The 13,588-nt window shown below is 45.9% G+C and overlaps 1 protein-coding gene and 22 non-coding genes across 23 annotated transcripts in view; all 23 read right to left on the bottom strand.

The window, feature by feature from the left end:
- itpr3 (inositol 1,4,5-trisphosphate receptor, type 3) overlaps positions 1–13,588 on the bottom strand; it is a 129,384-nt gene that overhangs the window by 77,068 nt on the left and 38,728 nt on the right. The window lies entirely within an intron of this gene.
- trnak-uuu (transfer RNA lysine (anticodon UUU)) lies at positions 15–87 on the bottom strand. Its single transcript has one exon. It is a non-coding gene; the product is annotated as a tRNA-Lys (tRNA).
- On the bottom strand, positions 375–447 carry trnak-uuu (transfer RNA lysine (anticodon UUU)). The gene has a single exon. It is a non-coding gene; the product is annotated as a tRNA-Lys (tRNA).
- Positions 2,834–2,906, bottom strand: trnak-uuu (transfer RNA lysine (anticodon UUU)). Its single transcript has one exon. It is a non-coding gene; the product is annotated as a tRNA-Lys (tRNA).
- trnak-uuu (transfer RNA lysine (anticodon UUU)) lies at positions 3,194–3,266 on the bottom strand. The gene has a single exon. It is a non-coding gene; the product is annotated as a tRNA-Lys (tRNA).
- trnak-uuu (transfer RNA lysine (anticodon UUU)) lies at positions 3,554–3,626 on the bottom strand. The gene has a single exon. It is a non-coding gene; the product is annotated as a tRNA-Lys (tRNA).
- Positions 3,914–3,986, bottom strand: trnak-uuu (transfer RNA lysine (anticodon UUU)). Its single transcript has one exon. It is a non-coding gene; the product is annotated as a tRNA-Lys (tRNA).
- On the bottom strand, positions 4,274–4,346 carry trnak-uuu (transfer RNA lysine (anticodon UUU)). The gene has a single exon. It is a non-coding gene; the product is annotated as a tRNA-Lys (tRNA).
- trnak-uuu (transfer RNA lysine (anticodon UUU)) lies at positions 4,634–4,706 on the bottom strand. The gene has a single exon. It is a non-coding gene; the product is annotated as a tRNA-Lys (tRNA).
- trnak-uuu (transfer RNA lysine (anticodon UUU)) lies at positions 4,994–5,066 on the bottom strand. Its single transcript has one exon. It is a non-coding gene; the product is annotated as a tRNA-Lys (tRNA).
- Positions 5,354–5,426, bottom strand: trnak-uuu (transfer RNA lysine (anticodon UUU)). Its single transcript has one exon. It is a non-coding gene; the product is annotated as a tRNA-Lys (tRNA).
- On the bottom strand, positions 5,714–5,786 carry trnak-uuu (transfer RNA lysine (anticodon UUU)). The gene has a single exon. It is a non-coding gene; the product is annotated as a tRNA-Lys (tRNA).
- On the bottom strand, positions 6,074–6,146 carry trnak-uuu (transfer RNA lysine (anticodon UUU)). Its single transcript has one exon. It is a non-coding gene; the product is annotated as a tRNA-Lys (tRNA).
- Positions 6,434–6,506, bottom strand: trnak-uuu (transfer RNA lysine (anticodon UUU)). The gene has a single exon. It is a non-coding gene; the product is annotated as a tRNA-Lys (tRNA).
- trnak-uuu (transfer RNA lysine (anticodon UUU)) lies at positions 7,583–7,655 on the bottom strand. The gene has a single exon. It is a non-coding gene; the product is annotated as a tRNA-Lys (tRNA).
- On the bottom strand, positions 7,943–8,015 carry trnak-uuu (transfer RNA lysine (anticodon UUU)). Its single transcript has one exon. It is a non-coding gene; the product is annotated as a tRNA-Lys (tRNA).
- Positions 8,303–8,375, bottom strand: trnak-uuu (transfer RNA lysine (anticodon UUU)). Its single transcript has one exon. It is a non-coding gene; the product is annotated as a tRNA-Lys (tRNA).
- Positions 8,663–8,735, bottom strand: trnak-uuu (transfer RNA lysine (anticodon UUU)). The gene has a single exon. It is a non-coding gene; the product is annotated as a tRNA-Lys (tRNA).
- trnak-uuu (transfer RNA lysine (anticodon UUU)) lies at positions 9,023–9,095 on the bottom strand. Its single transcript has one exon. It is a non-coding gene; the product is annotated as a tRNA-Lys (tRNA).
- On the bottom strand, positions 9,383–9,455 carry trnak-uuu (transfer RNA lysine (anticodon UUU)). Its single transcript has one exon. It is a non-coding gene; the product is annotated as a tRNA-Lys (tRNA).
- Positions 9,743–9,815, bottom strand: trnak-uuu (transfer RNA lysine (anticodon UUU)). The gene has a single exon. It is a non-coding gene; the product is annotated as a tRNA-Lys (tRNA).
- trnak-uuu (transfer RNA lysine (anticodon UUU)) lies at positions 11,223–11,295 on the bottom strand. The gene has a single exon. It is a non-coding gene; the product is annotated as a tRNA-Lys (tRNA).
- Positions 12,492–12,564, bottom strand: trnak-uuu (transfer RNA lysine (anticodon UUU)). The gene has a single exon. It is a non-coding gene; the product is annotated as a tRNA-Lys (tRNA).

Genomic DNA, 13,588 nt, shown 5'->3' with positions numbered 1-13,588 from the left:
TAAAGATGGTGCCACGCCTGAACAGGGACTTGAACCCTGGACCCTCAGATTAAAAGTCTGATGCTCTACCGACTGAGCTATCCAGGCTTCATAGAGATGTTTTATCTTGTAAGAAATTCGGCTGGGTTCAAAACCTCTTTTGAAACATGGACAAAGAGGTAACCACACCTACAATGGTTCCGGAATTGAAGGGCAGACTTGTCAACTTGCGAGAGTAGAGCAAAGGGCATCTGCCACAGGGGATTAATGAAACTCTTCAAGGACTGGGTTCACAAGAGAGACCACATTTCTACACGATCCATCAGCATGTAACGTCTGATTTCAGCTCTACGTCAGTGTTTAGAATGTGAACACATATCTTAAGGACAGTACTCCGCCTGAACAGGGACTTGAACCCTGGACCCTCAGATTAAAAGTCTGATGCTCTACCGACTGAGCTATCCAGGCTTCATAGAGATGTTTTATCTTGTAAGAAATTCGGCTGGGTTCAAAACCTCTTTTGAAACATGGACAAAGAGGTAACCACACCTACAATGGTTCCGGAATTGAAGGGCAGACTTGTCAACTTGCGAGAGTAGAGCAATAACCCGTTTCGCAAATACCGCCATCTTGGACATCCCGCAATGCATTGTGGGTATGCACCGATGCACTCTGGGATTGAAAGCGTCCAAACAACACCGCAGCACCGTGCTCCGTGGCTCTGACAGACGGGCCATGGCCGCAATGGACACAGAAGTTAACTTTAGTAATATGACGGTTAGTCATAAATGTAAACGGAATCAAAATAAAACTAGTGAAACTAGTAAATCAACTTGGAGCACGAGCGTTTATAAGAACCAGGCGCATATTTGCAACAGGCTACTTATTTTTGCAATGACCATTATGCACAGAACAAGGAGGTCACTGCAGGAACACTGGAATAAAACTACTTTAACCCCCGACATATCTTTATTGACATCAGACAATAAATACGACAGCTTGTCTGTGTTACCACGACACAGTCCTTATTAGTCCAGCACAACCTGTCACTGTCTCTGTGTCTGTGTGCACCTGCATGCGAGAGAGCGAGCGGGAGGAGCCGCTGACTGACAGGTGAGGACGCTGTAACACAATATTATTCTATTAAGGGATGTGAACATGTACTAAAATATGTACACGTGTAAACTGTGCAATGCTTTCCATTTTAAACGTGTACACGGCACGGTTGCCGCCCCCCCCTCCCGACACATGACAGCTGTAACCTGTGTACATATTTTAGTTCACATCCCTTGTATATGACCAAATAGTAATAGGCTATGTGTTATACCGTCCTCACCTGTCAACAGCGGCTCCTCCTGCTCGCGACACAGACACACAGAGACCTGAGGTTGTGCTGGACTAATAGAAGCTCTGATCTAGGAGTGTCAACATCTACACGTGTAAACAGGTACACGGATAACAAATCATAACCGTTTAGAAAAATCAATAGTCGTTTACACGTCTTTTTCCCCCCTCCTCCTCGATCATTTCTCACCAATATATATTTTTAGGGGTGATAATGTTGCCTGAACTGCGTGTCAATCCCCCCCTCTATCTGCGCGTAGCCTACCGGTCTCTTTCCAGCTGTCCCTTCAGAATAAAGGCCGAGGGGGGAAAAAAACAACAACAACACCGACTCCTCCGGCCTGTACTGCGAAGGAGACTCGTCTTTGTGTTCATATTCCATCTTAACAAAACCTCAAGCCCCGGTCCGAGTGAACACGGTACGAAGCTGGTTATCAACTTGCTGCTAACGCTCAGCTCAACAGGTGAGCAGCGTATTCCCTCAGCTGAACATCTGCAGGCGGAGACGCTCAGAGAGAAAGTAAACAGCAGCAGATCAGCTGATCTCTCCCTCCGTACAAACGCAGACAGAGGCGGCCGCCTCAATATTTATAATTCAGAAAAAACCCTGGTAGTAAATGTTTTCGAGCCGAACCTGTCCGGTCGTGCCCGGTCCGATGACTGAGCCAAGGGAAGAGCCGGTAACCTAAGCTGTGGCCGTACATTTATTCAGAAAAGGTGTAGGCTATTGGTGCAGATTAAACTTGTAAATGAATGCTGCTCTCGATCCGACCCTTCCTTCTATTCTGACTCTTTTGAACAGTAACAACAACAGAGATTATATTATATATTTTCTGTGCTGAGCATAAGAATTGTTTGAAAATAAAAAGCCTTTGTTAGACACAAAACAAATTGTAAACGTTGACACCCCTACTCTGATCAGCTCCTGTGTCGTGGTAACACAGACAAGCTGTCGTATTTATTGTCTGATGTCAATAAAGATATGTCGGGGGAAAAGTAGTTTTATTCCAGTGTTCCTGCAGTGACCTCCTTGTTCTGTGCATAATGGGTGCTGGTCATTGCAAAAATAAGTAGCCTGTTGCAAATATGCGCCTGGTTCTTATAAACGCTCGAGCTCCAAGTTGATTTAGTAGTTTCACTAGTTTTATTTTGATTCCGTTTACATTTATGACTGACCGTCATATTACGAAAGTTAACTTCTGTGTCCATTGCGGCCGTGGCCCGTCTGACAGAGCCACGGAGCACGGTGCTGCCGGGTGCTGCGGTGTTGTTTGGACGCTTTCAATCCCAGAGTGCATCGGTGCATACCCACAATGCATTGCGGGATGTCAAAAATGGCGGTATTTGCGTAACGGGTTATGGGCATCTGCCACACGGGATTAATGAAACGCTTCAAGGACGGGGTTCACAAGAGAGCCCACATTTCTACACGATCCATCAGCATGTAACGTCTGATTTCAGCTCTACTTCAGTGTTTATAATGTGAACACATATCTTAAGGACAGTACTCCGCCTGAACAGGGACTTGAACCCTGGACCCTCAGATTAAAAGTCTGATGCTCTACCGACTGAGCTATCCAGGCTTCATAGAGATGTTTTATCTTGTAAGAAATTCGGCTGGGTTCAAAACCTCTTTTGAAACATGGACTAAGAGGTAACCACACCTACAATGGTTCCGGAATTGAAGGGCAGACTTGTCAACTTGCGAGAGTAGAGCAAAGGGCATCTGCCACAGGGGATTAATGAAACTCTTCAAGGACTGGGTTCACAAGAGAGACCACATTTCTACACGATCCATCAGCATGTAACGTCTGATTTCAGCTCTACTTCAGTGTTTATAATGTGAACACGTACCTTAAAGACAGTGCCACGCCTGAACAGGGACTTGAACCCTGGACCCTCAGATTAAAAGTCTGATGCTCTACCGACTGAGCTATCCAGGCTTCATAGAGATGTTTTATCTTGTAAGAAATTCGGCTGGGTTCAAAACCTCTTTTGAAACATGGACAAAGAGCTAACCACTCCTACAATGGTTCCGAAATTGAAGGGCAGACTTGTCAACTTGCTAGTGTAGAGCAATGGGCATCTGCCACAGGGGACTAATGAAACTCTTCAAGGACTGGGTTCACAAGAGAGCCCACATTTCTACACGATCCATCAGCATGTAACGTATGCTTTAAGCTCTACTACAGTGTTTATAATGTGAACACGTACCTTAAAGATGGTGCCACGCCTGAACAGGGACTTGAACCCTGGACCCTCAGATTAAAAGTCTGATGCTCTACCGACTGAGCTATCCAGGCTTCATAGAGATGTTTTATCTTGTAAGAAATTCGGCTGGGTTCAAAACCTCTTTTGAAACATGGACAAAGAGGTAACCACACCTACAATGGTTCCGGAATTGAAGGGCAGACTTGTCAACTTGCGAGAGTAGAGCAATGGGCATCTGCCACACGGGATTAATGAAACTCTTCAAGGACGGGGTTCACAAGAGAGCCCACATTTCTACACGATCCATCAGCATGTAACGTCTGATTTCAGCTCTACTTCAGTGTTTATAATGTGAACACGTACCTTAAAGACAGTGCCACGCCTGAACAGGGACTTGAACCCTGGACCCTCAGATTAAAAGTCTGATGCTCTACCGACTGAGCTACCCAGGCTTCATAGAGATGTTTTATCTTGTAAGAAATTCGGCTGGGTTCAAATCCTCTTTTGAAACATGAACAAAGAGGTACCCATTCCTACAATGGTTCCGAAATTGAAGGGCAGACTTGTCAACTTGCTAGTGTAGAGCAACGGGCATCTGCCACAGAGGATTAATGAAACTCTTCAAGGACGGGGTTCACAAGAGAGCCCACATTTCTACACGCTCCATCAGCATGTAACGTCTGATTTCAGCTCTACTTCAGTGTTTATAATGTGAACACGTACCTTAAAGACAGTGCCACGCCTGAACAGGGACTTGAACCCTGGACCCTCAGATTAAAAGTCTGATGCTCTACCGACTGAGCTACCCAGGCTTCATAGAGATGTTTTATCTTGTAAGAAATTCGGCTGGGTTCAAATCCTCTTTTGAAACATGGACAAAGAGGTAACCACTCCTACAATGGTTCCGAAATTGAAGGGCAGACTTGTCAACTTGCTAGTGTAGAGCAACGGGCATCTGCCACAGAGGATTAATGAAACTCTTCAAGGACGGGGTTCACAAGAGAGCCCACATTTCTACACGCTCCGTCAGCATGTAACGTCTGATTTCAGCTCTACTTCAGTGTTTATAATGTGAACACGTACCTTAAAGACAGTGCCACGCCTGAACAGGGACTTGAACCCTGGACCCTCAGATTAAAAGTCTGATGCTCTACCGACTGAGCTACCCAGGCTTCATAGAGATGTTTTATCTTGTAAGAAATTCGGCTGGGTTCAAATCCTCTTTTGAAACATGAACAAAGAGGTACCCATTCCTACAATGGTTCCGAAATTGAAGGGCAGACTTGTCAACTTGCTAGTGTAGAGCAACGGGCATCTGCCACAGAGGATTAATGAAACTCTTCAAGGACGGGGTTCACAAGAGAGCCCACATTTCTACACGATCCATCAGCATGTAACGTCTGATTTCAGCTCTACTTCAGTGTTTATAATGTGAACACGTACCTTAAAGACAGTGCCACGCCTGAACAGGGACTTGAACCCTGGACCCTCAGATTAAAAGTCTGATGCTCTACCGACTGAGCTACCCAGGCTTCATAGAGATGTTTTATCTTGTAAGAAATTCGGCTGGGTTCAAAACCTCTTTTGAAACATGGACAAAGAGGTAACCACTCCTACAATGGTTCCGAAATTGAAGGGCAGACTTGTCAACTTGCTAGTGTAGAGCAACGGGCATCTGCCACAGAGGATTAATGAAACTCTTCAAGGACGGGGTTCACAAGAGAGCCCACATTTCTACACGCTCCATCAGCATGTAACGTCTGATTTCAGCTCTACTTCAGTGTTTATAATGTGAACACGTACCTTAAAGACAGTGCCACGCCTGAACAGGGACTTGAACCCTGGACCCTCAGATTAAAAGTCTGATGCTCTACCGACTGAGCTATCCAGGCTTCATAGAGATGTTTTATCTTGTAAGAAATTCGGCTGGGTTCAAAACCTCTTTTGAAACATGGACTAAGAGGTAACCACACCTACAATGGTTCCGAAATTGAAGGGCAGACTTGTCAACTTGCTAGTGTAGAGCAACGGGCATCTGCCACAGAGGATTAATGAAACTCTTCAAGGACGGGGTTCACAAGAGAGCCCACATTTCTACACGATCCATCAGCATGTAACGTCTGATTTCAGCTCTACTTCAGTGTTTATAATGTGAACACGTACCTTAAAGACAGTGCCACGCCTGAACAGGGACTTGAACCCTGGACCCTCAGATTAAAAGTCTGATGCTCTACCGACTGAGCTACCCAGGCTTCATAGAGATGTTTTATCTTGTAAGAAATTCGGCTGGGTTCAAATCCTCTTTTGAAACATGAACAAAGAGGTACCCATTCCTACAATGGTTCCGAAATTGAAGGGCAGACTTGTCAACTTGCTAGTGTAGAGCAATGGGCATCTGCCACAGGGGACTAATGAAACTCTTCAAGGACTGGGTTCACAAGAGAGCCCACATTTCTACACGATCCATCAGCATGTAACGTATGCTTTAAGCTCTACTACAGTGTTTATAATGTGAACACGTACCTTAAAGATGGTGCCACGCCTGAACAGGGACTTGAACCCTGGACCCTCAGATTAAAAGTCTGATGCTCTACCGACTGAGCTATCCAGGCTTCATAGAGATGTTTTATCTTGTAAGAAATTCGGCTGGGTTCAAAACCTCTTTTGAAACATGGACAAAGAGGTAACCACACCTACAATGGTTCCGAAATTGAAGGGCAGACTTGTCAACTTGCTAGTGTAGAGCAATGGGCATCTGCCACAGGGGACTAATGAAACTCTTCAAGGACTGGGTTCACAAGAGAGCCCACATTTCTACACGATCCATCAGCATGTAACGTATGCTTTAAGCTCTACTACAGTGTTTATAATGTGAACACGTACCTTAAAGATGGTGCCACGCCTGAACAGGGACTTGAACCCTGGACCCTCAGATTAAAAGTCTGATGCTCTACCGACTGAGCTATCCAGGCTTCATAGAGATGTTTTATCTTGTAAGAAATTCGGCTGGGTTCAAAACCTCTTTTGAAACATGGACAAAGAGGTAACCACACCTACAATGGTTCCGGAATTGAAGGGCAGACTTGTCAACTTGCGAGAGTAGAGCAATGGGCATCTGCCACACGGGATTAAAGCAGAACTATGCAGCTCGGCCGGAAATAGCTCGCTCCTTCGTTGGTTTCTCTTTTTTCCCTCTCCGGAGCTCCCCCACAGTTCTGGTAGGCACATGTCACTGTCGTAAAAAAAAAAAAAAAAAAACTCGCCGCCGCCACCTCCTCCACCCCCCCTACACGTGCTTGTGTTTACTGCTGTTTGCTAAGCCCTGCTAACACCGAGCTAACGCTAACACGGCGCTAATGCTAACACGGAGCTAATGCTAACACCGAGCTAACGCTATGCTAACACGGAGCTAATGCTAACACGGCGCTAACGCTAATACAGCCACACACAGGCACAAAGACACAGACATACACACACAGGAATAAAGGTTCCAAAACGCGAAGGTGTGTGTGTGTGTGTCATGATGTATTACATTATCTTATAAAAGACCCATGGTGTGTGTATCTGTGTTAGCATTAGCTCCCTGTTAGCCACAAGCTGAACTTCATCAGTAAACATTTCATGTTTCCATGGTTTCCTCCGACTTTCCGAACTCAAACCAATCACGATTCGTGACATGCATGACGTCATATGCGTTCTTATCTCGTACTGCCGTAAAGCAGTTTCTCGCGATACTTCTATCCATTGACGAGATTTGTAACACCGAGACGGACGACTGATCTTGCAAGTGCGGTTTTCAGCCAGTGGGGGGGGTGAGCGCATTGGCCTAGACCCCATTCACTTCATAACAGGTCACTCAACCATCACAGTGACTCTGAGCCACAATAATTACAGCCCAAATCCTGCATAGTTCTGCTTTAATGAAACTCTTCAAGGACGGGGTTCACAAGAGAGCCCACATTTCTACACGATCCATCAGCATGTAACGTCTGATTTCAGCTCTACTTCAGTGTTTATAATGTGAACACGTACCTTAAAGACAGTGCCACGCCTGAACAGGGAATTGAACCCTGGACCCTCAGATTAAAAGTCTGATGCTCTACCGACTGAGCTATCCAGGCTTCATAGAGATGTTTTATCTTGTAAGAAATTCGGCTGGGTTCAAAACCTCTTTTGAAACATGGACAAAGAGGTAACCACACCTACAATGGTTCCGAAATTGAAGGGCAGACTTGTCAACTTGCTAGTGTAGAGCAATGGGCATCTGCCACAGGGGACTAATGAAACTCTTCAAGGACTGGGTTCACAAGAGAGCCCACATTTCTACACGATCCATCAGCATGTAACGTATGCTTTAAGCTCTACTACAGTGTTTATAATGTGAACACGTACCTTAAAGATGGTGCCACGCCTGAACAGGGACTTGAACCCTGGACCCTCAGATTAAAAGTCTGATGCTCTACCGACTGAGCTATCCAGGCTTCAAAGAGATGTTTTATCTTGTAAGAAATTCGGCTGGGTTCAAAACCTCTTTTGAAACATGGACTAAGAGGTAACCACACCTACAATGGTTCCGGAATTGAAGGGCAGACTTGTCAACTTGCGAGAGTAGAGCAAAGGGCATCTGCCACAGGGGACTAATGAAACTCTTCAAGGACTGGGTTCACAAGAGAGCCCACATTTCTACACGATCCATCAGCATGTAACGTATGCTTTAAGCTCTACTACAGTGTTTATAATGTGAACACGTACCTTAAAGATGGTGCCACGCCTGAACAGGGACTTGAATCCTGGACCCTCAGATTAAAAGTCTGATGCTCTACCGACTGAGCTATCCAGGCTTCAAAGAGATGTTTTATCTTGTAAGAAATTCGGCTGGGTTCAAAACCTCTTTTGAAACATGGACAAAGAGGTAACCACACCTACAATGGTTCCGGAATTGAAGGGCAGACTTGTCAACTTGCGAGAGTAGAGCAATGGGCATCTGCCACACGGGATTAATGAAACTCTTCAAGGACGGGGTTCACAAGAGAGCCCACATTTCTACACGATCCATCAGCATGTAACGTCTGATTTCAGCTCTACTTCAGTGTTTATAATGTGAACACGTACCTTAAAGACAGTGCCACGCCTGAACAGGGACTTGAACCTTGGACCCTCAGATTAAAAGTCTGATGCTCTACCGACTAAGCTACCCAGGCTTCATAGAGATGTTTTATCTTGTAAGAAATTCGGCTGGGTTCAAATCCTCTTTTGAAACATGAACAAAGAGGTACCCATTCCTACAATGGTTCCGAAATTGAAGGGCAGACTTGTCAACTTGCTAGTGTAGAGCAACGGGCATCTGCCACAGAGGATTAATGAAACTCTTCAAGGACGGGGTTCACAAGAGAGCCCACATTTCTACACGCTCCATCAGCATGTAACGTCTGATTTCAGCTCTACTTCAGTGTTTATAATGTGAACACGTACCTTAAAGACAGTGCCACGCCTGAACAGGGACTTGAACCCTGGACCCTCAGATTAAAAGTCTGATGCTCTACCGACTGAGCTATCCAGGCTTCATAGAGATGTTTTATCTTGTAAGAAATTCGGCTGGGTTCAAAACCTCTTTTGAAACATGGACAAAGAGGTAACCACACCTACAATGGTTCCGGAATTGAAGGGCAGACTTGTCAACTTGCGAGAGTAGAGCAATGGGCATCTGCCACACGGGATTAATGAAACTCTTCAAGGACGGGGTTCACAAGAGAGCCCACATTTCTACACGATCCATCAGCATGTAACGTCTGATTTCAGCTCTACGTCAGTGTTTAGAATGTGAACACGTACCTTAAATATAGTGCCACGCCTGAACAGGGACTTGAACCCTGGACCCTCAGATTAAAAGTCTGATGCTCTACCGACTGAGCTACCCAGGCTTCAGAAAGATGTTTTATCTTTTAAGAACATCGGCTGGGTTCAAAACCTCTTTTGAAACATGAACAAAGAGGTACCCATTCCTACAATGGTTCCGAAATTGAAGGGCAGACTTGTCAACTTGCTAGTGTAGAGCAATGGGCATCTGCCACAGGGGACTAATGAAACTCTTCAAGGACTGGGTTCACAAGAGAGCCCACATTTCTACACGATCCATCAGCATGTAACGTCTGATTTCAGCTCTACTTCAGTGTTTATAATGTGAACACATATCTTAAGGACAGTACTCCGCCTGAACAGGGACTTGAACCCTGGACCCTCAGATTAAAAGTCTGATGCTCTACCGTCTGAGCTACCCAGGCTTCATCCTGCTGCTCTATCTTGTTAGAAATTTGTCTGGGTTCAAAACCTCTTTTGAAACATGGACAAAGAGCTAACCACTCCTACAATGGTTCCGAAATTGAAGGGCAGACTTGTCAACTTGCTAGTGTAGAGCAATGGGCATCTGCCACAGGGGACTAATGAAACTCTTCAAGGACTGGGTTCACAAGAGAGCCCACATTTCTACACGATCCATCAGCATGTAACGTCTGATTTCAGCTCTACTTCAGTGTTTATAATGTGAACACGTACCTTAAAGGATCATAGGGCAGGATTAATGAGAACGGCCAGTGACGCGACGGCCGCTGCGCGTAACTACAGCAACCAGCGAAGCCACCGGCACGGGAGCGCGCACAGACTCTTCGCTGTTTACTTTACTCTTTACAGTCTTTCCTATCTGGGGAGGGAGGGGGGGGGGGGGGTATTTTACTGTAGGTTCTCTCTCTCTCTCTCTCACACACACACACACACACACAGACAGACAGACAGACAGACACACACACACACACACACACACACACACACCTGCCTCTTCACTGTGCTGCAGCAGGGGGCTGCTGTCTGTTCCTCTGAGCTCCTCTGCATGGATCTGTATGGGCTCCTACTCCTACAGGCCGGTACTGAGAATTAACGCGCCGGGTCCGGGTGTCGGACCACATCTGTCAGGGTCCGCGGTCCCATGAAAACCAATCAACACCGGACATATTCATGATTTCATTAAAAAAAAAAAAAAACGGACGCGTCGCGTCAGGACGTGAAAAGTGGACGTGTCCGGGCAAAAGAGGACGTTTGTCCACCTGCCTGATAACGTTGTTAAAGTTATAACGTCGGCTTTTAACCACTAGCTGCGGCTAACGGCTAATAATAAGACAGTAGTGAAGAGGGAGAGGGTGTGTAAGTGACCTGCCTGCTGCTGTGAGCGTGTGTGAAGGGAGGGGGAGAGAGAGTGGCGGCGGCGGTGGGGGGGGGGGGTTAACAGGGCTTTCAGTTGTGCTGGGTCGTTTGCTGGCAGTAACAGTAGGCCTAATTTGGATCCACCCTGGTTCAGAGCGATTGATATAACAGGGAGTGTCGCCATTCTGTTACTGTATCAGTCGCTCTGCCGCGGTTGCCCTCTTCATGTCTCCATTCCATTGATCCATTCGAAGGCAGTCGTGGACGCGCTGACGTCAGGTCCGCCGGCCAGCGCGCGAAATTCACCCCCTGAATTGCAACGCATTTTGCAGCACAGACCCCGTTCAGGGCAATCGAGAGATACGCGGATGGGCTCGTTCTTTTTGGTTTTGAACGCTTCCTCACCCATTATTATTTAAAAAACGTAAAACGCATGGGTATTTTCCGGTATTTTCTCACAAATCCTGCCCTATGATCCTTTAAAGATAGTGCCACGCCTGAACAGGGACTTGAACCCTGGACCCTCAGATTAAAAGTCTAATGCTCTACCGACTGAGCTATCCAGGCTTCATAGAGATGTTTTATCTTGTAAGAAATTTCGCTGGGTTCAAAACCTCTTTTGAAACATGGACAAAGAGGTAACTACACCTACAATGGTTCCGGAATTGAAGGGCAGACTTGTCAACTTGCTCTACCGACTGAGCTATCCAGGCTTCATAGAGATGTTTTATCTTGTAAGAAATTCGGCTGGGTTCAAAACCTCTTTTGAAACGTGGACAAAGAGGTAACCACACCTACAATGGTTCCGGAATTGACCCTTCGCCAACTCCTCCCACAAACGGCTATTGTCCAATCCTACGTTAGCAACCGTAACTATAGGCCTGGTAAGCTTTCCGCAGTGAGTCATTACGTTTGCTTTTGTGGACACATTTTGAGACTAGGACGAAAAACATTTGTTTGTAGAGAAGGATGTTGTTGTTGCTGCTGCTACTACGGCGGCGGCGGCAGCAGCAATATAGAGATGTTCAGATACGAGCGGACTTTTTTTTCGACTTGAGCAAGTGTAAATATGGGGATAACCATATGTTCACCTCCGATATGACAGCTGTACTTTTAGGGCTTTTACCTGGGCTTTTAGGCCAGGGATCCTCCAGGCAGGGACTGCTTTCACTGACTGATACAGCGGTGGGAGAAAACAAAACAGCAGCGAAAGCTGTATGTGGTTCACAATCGCCCAAAAACTTGCAGTTTGACAACGTTTCATGACCAGTGAGATGACGTAAGTCTTGGTGGGTTGATAGACGGTAAAATTACCGGTCCTTACTGCTGCTCTGTACATTGTCCAGTCGTGTCGTTGAACAGATGTTTTATCCTCCTGCGCGAGTCACGTCACTGAAAACTATGAATGATCTTTGTGACTTCTTCTCTCTATTATCTCAGAACAGTTTACCCAGAAATTTGCTGAAATTTCCTTTGAAATCGATACCAAATATTGCCAGGAGCATGGCTGGGAGTGAAAGCTTGCCCGCCGTAGCAACAGTAACCAAGGGGGCGGGGCTTACGCGAAGGGTCAATTGAAGGGCAGACTTGTCAACTTGCGAGAGTAGAGCAAAGGGCATCTGCCACAGGGGATTAATGAAACTCTTCAAGGACTGGGTTCACAAGAGAGCCCACATTTCTACACGATCCATCAGCATGTAACGTCTGCTTTAAGCTCTACTACAGTGTTTATAATGTGAACACATATCTTAAGGACAGTACTCCGCCTGAACAGGGACTTGAACCCTGGACCCTCAGATTAAAAGTCTGATGCTCTACCGACTGAGCTACCCAGGCTTCATCCTGCTGCTCTATCTTGTAAGAAATTCGGCTGGGTTCAAAACCTCATGAAACATGGACAAAGAGGTAACCACTCCGACAACGGTACCGAAATTGAAGGGCAGACTTGTCAACTTGCTAGTGGTGAGCAATGGGCATCTGCTACAGGGGATTAATGGAAGTCTTCAAGGACTGGGTTCACAAGAGAGCCCACATTTCTACACGATCCATCAGCACTAAAATGAGGGAGCACCTGAGTTATTTTTCCCAAAGAATTAGATTCTATTTGTGGTGCTAGCAAATAGGGGTCTTAAATGTATGAAGCTATAGCCTACATTATATCAAATAAATATTACATTAATTTAAATTATTTCACAATAACATAATATTTGGATGTGGATCACTTCAGCCAGCCTATTCTCTGCACCAACAACAATCCTTTCTCTCGTGGATGCTCATGTTTTCACTATTCTGTTGAAAAATTATTCCACCAGCCGTTCTGTATAAAATGTACGAACAGAACAAGGAATGGGGAGCATCGCTGTTCCGCCGTTAAACCAGCAGCGGAGGAGGTCGTCACAGAGTCGACTGGACGTCTGTATAAGAGGGAGAGCCCCATGTAAACAACAATGTATACAACGCCAGCATAATGAGGGGTTGGAAATATAACGGAATCGCTGTTTTAAACAGGCTTCAGTGTGTAGGAGAGGAGGGCCAGTTCACAGACAGGTCCGCTGTCAATGTGTGTGTGACAGAGAGAGAGCAGGTCAAGGAGGGGCTGCGTCAATAGGTGCGCTGCGCGCAGCTCTGCAGGGAAATAAGATGTTACATGCGGGCAAAAAATAGAAAATCAATGTGTCGTCTGCTTAACGCTGCGGTTTGTGGGTGGTCTGTGCAGGCATATATTAAATTCTTCTTTCCTGTTTTACTGGTGGTCGGCGGTTAGCGCGGCGGTCGGTGCAGCAGTCAGCGTGAATGAAAATTGCTAAAGCAACGTTAGAACTGGTTCCATCCGATTCTCGTGACCCAACCCTAATCTTAT

Source organism: Trachurus japonicus, chromosome 7, assembly GCF_045865225.1.
Source record: "Trachurus japonicus isolate A0001 chromosome 7, Traja_1.0".
NCBI classification, from domain to species: domain Eukaryota; kingdom Metazoa; phylum Chordata; class Actinopteri; order Carangiformes; family Carangidae; genus Trachurus; species Trachurus japonicus.
The sequence above is the reverse complement of the archived record's forward strand: the minus strand, read 5'-3'. Positions and strand labels throughout refer to the sequence as shown.